Source organism: Diceros bicornis, chromosome 28 (genome assembly GCF_020826845.1).
Source record: "Diceros bicornis minor isolate mBicDic1 chromosome 28, mDicBic1.mat.cur, whole genome shotgun sequence".
Lineage (NCBI taxonomy): Eukaryota > Metazoa > Chordata > Mammalia > Perissodactyla > Rhinocerotidae > Diceros > Diceros bicornis.
The window spans coordinates 19,044,098-19,049,264 of NC_080767.1; the positions used below are offsets into that span (position 1 = coordinate 19,044,098).

The 5,167-nt window shown below is 44.0% G+C and overlaps 1 pseudogene; it reads left to right on the plus strand.

Moving 5' to 3' along the window:
• The first annotated feature begins 3,764 nt into the window (after positions 1-3,764).
• LOC131393800 (ADP-sugar pyrophosphatase-like) lies at positions 3,765-4,405 on the plus strand (annotated as a pseudogene).
• The last annotated feature ends 762 nt before the right edge of the window (positions 4,406-5,167 follow it).

Here is a 5,167-nt window from a genome sequence, read left to right on the forward strand (position 1 = left end):
GAACTAGGCTTGGAAACTGAGCAGGAGCAAGAAAGGGAGATAGCAGGATGGACCACAACCAAAACCGAGCCACAAACCCAGTCTGGTGAGGACTGTTCTGCCATTGCCACTGAATGCTTTGCTGCCCCTGGAAACTGGATGCCATTGGATTAAGGTTGTTGGATAAAATACAAGATGCCTAGTTAAATTTAAATTTTAAATAAACAGTGCATAATTTTTAAAGTATAATTATGTCCCATGCAATATTTGGGACATACTTATACTAAAAGACTTATACTAAAAATTGTCTTTTATCTGAAATTTGAATTTAACTGGGTCTCCTGTATTTTCATTTGCTAAATCTGGCACGCTACACACTGCATATACCATTGCTATTGCCACTGCTGTCCCTGGAAACCAACTACAAACTGCCACTCAAATGGATTTTCCAGGAGGTTCCTGGCTCTTTGCATCATGTGTTCCAAAAAGAACTGGACTGCGACAGTTATGTGTGATCAGTGGAGTCTCTGTTACATGCTCCTGCTCTAGCTGAGAGGGAGGTCTGAAAGCTGATGGTGTCTCCATGTTAGTGGAAAGCAGCCTCTGTCTTCCACTAAATCTTAAATTTCTCAGCTATAGGGGTGGGGTAGGAGTGAGGTTCACATATTGGGGAGAAAAAAAATAAATGCCTATCCCATTTTCCTTTCACATACATTCCTCCTCTTTCTTATTGTCTAGTGGCCTGTGAGTTGGGGGCCAGGCATGACAACATAATTCTCTTTGCCAGTGACTGGTTCAAGAACCTGGAACTAAGCCAGTTAGCAGATGGCTTCTCCTTGGCCACAGTTGATGAGAAGAAAGTTTGCTAGAAGATTCTAGGGAAAGGTATCTTATTCCTGAGACCTGCATGAAAAAAAGATCTCATCTTCCTCCAGATATTGCTTTGTGTAGTCGTGAGGCGTGAAAATTCTGCAGCCATCTTGCTTGCAGCCTGACATGAAGAACATAGAAAAAACAAGGGAAGAAAGCATCATGGGTAATTGCAGAGAAGGGGAGCTGGAACCACTGGATTAAGTCCCCCGATGCCTGTCCACATCTGGACATTCAACTATGTGCACCAATACATTTTTGTTTGGCTTAAGCAACTTCGAGTTGGGTGTTCTGGTACTTATAGCCAAAAACAACCCGACTGAAACAAGCCCTCGTGAATATGGGAGTCACTCTTTTAAGCTTATCAGTTGTTAAATTTTGAAAGTTTAGCATAATATGTTTTGATTGAACTAGACATCATTGCTATTATGAAATTGTGAGGCAAAGATTAGTATTCAAACGAATGCAACACAAACAACTAGAGATCTGCTTCATTAGGCTAGAGAAAGAAGTTTATGAGTCTTGCCAGATTCTTGCTCTTTTTGCATGAATGCCCCGAGGATAAGCCAGCCTCTTAGGGAGTTCCCTCTGGGGAGAGCAACATTTAGATTCATGGAAAGGCCTACAGTATAAACATAAATGATATTTTAGAAAACATTACCCTCCCTCTTTCTTTTTTCTTCAAGAGGTAGACAGCTGCTGCTTTGGCCTGCCCAGCAACCCTCCTCACTTCTTTGGGAACACCCTGCTTTCCCTTTGGATAACTCTCCTCCATTCCCTGTAATCCCATTGGGACCAGCCATTTAGGCACACCTGCTCCCTACCACTGGGCCCAAGGGTGGGCATGTGACTCAGGCCACTCAAACTCTCTCAAGAATTCAGCTCTCCAGGGGAGTGACGCAAGAGGGAAAATCACTGGAGTCATTCCTAAAGGGACTCTCTGTGGGTCCCGGGTCCTGAGATCCCTGGAAATGCCTGATTCCTGTCCTTTCTGAGGCTTGACCCTCCGGGCCCCCCAGTGGCTTTGCTTAAGGTAGCCAGCGAACTTCTGTTGCATACTGCCAAAAACGTTAGCCAAACCTGTCCATCAAAACATCCTCGAACACAATCAAGCCTTTATTTAGGAGGTACATTTCTTGTTTTCACTAGGCATGGGTGAATATAAGCTTGACATAAACCTGTTTATAACTTCCATCATGTGCCTAAATTATCATATGATCAATTAACAAAAACTGGCTTGGGAATGAAAGTATTGGCAAGTGTATTTTTAAAATGTACTTAGAAAACACTTACATAGCACTTGTGTGCAAGGCATTGTTTATTTGTTATTCATCATTACAATCTATCGATGTAAACACTATCATTATCCCTATTATACAGATTTTGGAGACTGGAGTACAGAAAGGTTAAGTAACAAGGTCACACAGCTAGTAAATGGCAGAGCTGCAATTCAAACCATGACAGTCTGACTATAGTCCGTGCCCTATCCGCTGTGTAAAATCTGGCATCATCAGAATGCTGAGACTTAAACTATAAAATCGACTTCTGAGGAGGTCGGCCCAGTGGCGCAGCGGCTAAGTGCTCATGCTCCACTTGGGTGGCCCAGGGTTCGCAGGTTCGGATCCCGGCGTGCACTGACACGTGTCAAGCCATGCTGTGGCGGTGTCCCATATAAAGTAGAGGAAGATAGGCACAGTGCCTATCTGGGATGTTAGCCCAGTGCCAATCTTCCTCGGCAAAAAAGAGAAGGATTGGCATCGGATGTTAGCTCAGGTCTGATCTTCCTCTCACACACACACACACACACACACACACACAAATCGACTTCTAATGGATAAGATTAGTTATACGCAAAAGCATCTTAATGATCGAATGTTTTCCGGTCCAGAAGCAAGAAAGATAGAGTTGGCCAAAGCCCCTGGGTTCTAACTTGTAATTTTTGAGCCAAATGAAAACTGCTTAGGATTTCCAGGGGAAAAAATCCTTATCTAATTAGTTAGTGAGCACAAACTAAGTCCAGACACCTGCTACTGTTTTTCTTTCCCTGTTGCCAGGTGCTCCACGAGCAGCCTTAGATCAATAAGTAATTATAAAGGAAGCTGAATTTAATTACTTATATAACTTTAACATACTAAGTTTATTTCTATTAAAATGTCCCCATAAAATTGGGATATTTTAAAGGCTTCCATAGAAAAAGGGGGACTAGGGACTAACTTTGAGCGTTTTTTTTACATTTGACTCATCTGTGAGTAACATCTTTCCATGGTGTGAATTCTCTCATCTCACCTTTAGTCAGTTAGTAACTCTAGTAAATATCTATGGAGTTATTCACCCATTCATTCAACTAAACATATTGAGTACTGGCCAAGTGTCAAGCACTGTCCTGGGTGCTGAGGTTACGGCCGTGAACAAGCAGAGGAAAATCCTTATTCTCATGGCGCTGGCGTTCTCGTGGGGAATTGTAATTCCATGGCTGCACAATTGAAAAAGCTTGGATCTCTCCTGGTTCCTGACTGTTTCATTACTATAATGAAGGAAACAATGAGTTCCTCTGAGGGCTGTGCTGAGTCTGTGCAACGTGAGCTGGCCTGGTCCTTCCAGAAGTGCCCGAGGGAAGGACACTGTGGCTAAAGACTGCCTGGCAGAGGAGATAATATCTGCTGGGAGATGATGATTTGTTATCGTGTGCCCAGGATTTCATATGAATAAACCATGCACTTCATAGAGTCTAACACACTTAATTCTCCCAACAACCTAAGGTCTAAAAGCAGCAGCACCGGTATCTCCTGAAACTGCTGCCTCGGGCTCGTCCTTTCTTCCTTCATCCCCCTTCCCAAAGGAATACCCTTCCCTTCACTCCACACTTTGGACATGAGCTTCTTCCTTGAGGACACTGAAGACTAACTAGTTAGAAAATGGAAAACCAAGAACCAACGGATTCTTTTCAAAATAGCAGTCTATTATTTGAGGAGTTAATTTCAGAAGGAAAATGAATCAAGTGAAAAAACAATTTCCATGGATCCCACTGGTGAAACAAGAACTTGGGAAATTGTGACGTGTACAACCAGCACAGGGCAGTCGGCTGACGGCGTGGGGGTTATCCCAGTGCTGCGAAGAGCTCTTCACTATGAATGAATTGTTCGGGTGAAGCGCGTCCAACCACCAACGGGAGGCTACTGCCTAGAATTCCCCGCAGGTGTCATAGGTGATAATGAAAGCCTAGAGCAGCTACTTCTCAGGAGCTTGAGGAAGAAACTGGCTCTAAAGATGATGTTGCTGAATGTTCTCCAGCTGTATGTATGGATGCAGGTTTATCAAACTGTACCGCACACAGCATGGCAGTAACTGTTAATGGAGATGATGCTGACAATGTAAGGCCTAAGTCCAAGCCAGAGGATGGGGAATTTGTGGAAGTAATTTCCTTACCAAAGAATAACCTGCTGAAGAGAGTTACGCTCTGGTGTCTGAAGAACATCTGACAGTGGATGCCAGAGTCTATTCCCGTGCTCTGGTGCTGAAACACACAAACACGGAGCCATTTGAAGTGCCCTCCTGAATTTTTTTTTTTTTTTTTTTGATGAGGAGAAATAGCCCTGAGCTAACAGCTGTTGCCAATCCTCCTCTTTTTGCTGAGGAAGACTGGCCCTGGGTTAACATCCGTGCCTATCTTCCTCTACTTTATATGAGACACCGCCACAGCATGGCTTAATAAGCGGTGTGTAGGTCCGTGCCTGGGATCTGAACCTGCGAACCCCAGGCTGCCAAAGTGGAGCACACGATCTTAACTGCTACACTACCGGGCTGGCCCCCTTTCCTGAAATTTTAAGGCCAAGGGGCAGTGCCCATACGCATATTCAAAAATGCATATGTTTTTCGTTGAATTTAGGATATGTCTTCCAACTGAAGGCACGTCACATATAATTGTCAGGATCTTCTCTTTCTTGGTGATACATAAAATAATAACCTAACAGTTGGTAGTGTCTCAGACTCAATGAAGTAGGGTGTACAAGAGTCAAATTCCCAAAAGCAGAGCCTAAGACAGGTATTGGGGTTTATACATTTTATTGAGGGTTGCCCTGTCAAAAAAGCCTGTAAGGGAGGCAGTGAAAGTCGGAGAGGGAAAGGGACAGAGCCCCGCAAGGTCTTAGGTCAAGACTATCCTCTGGCTGATGCATAGGAAGTGGGCTCAGAAGCATAAGCCCCATCCCAGTTTTACTCCCTTGAGGCAAGGGGGCTTTTGTGCCCCCAAATTAGTCATTGACTATGCGCTGTCTGTAGAGGGGTCATAACCTCCTAGGCAAAGGGCTCCCATCAGCCA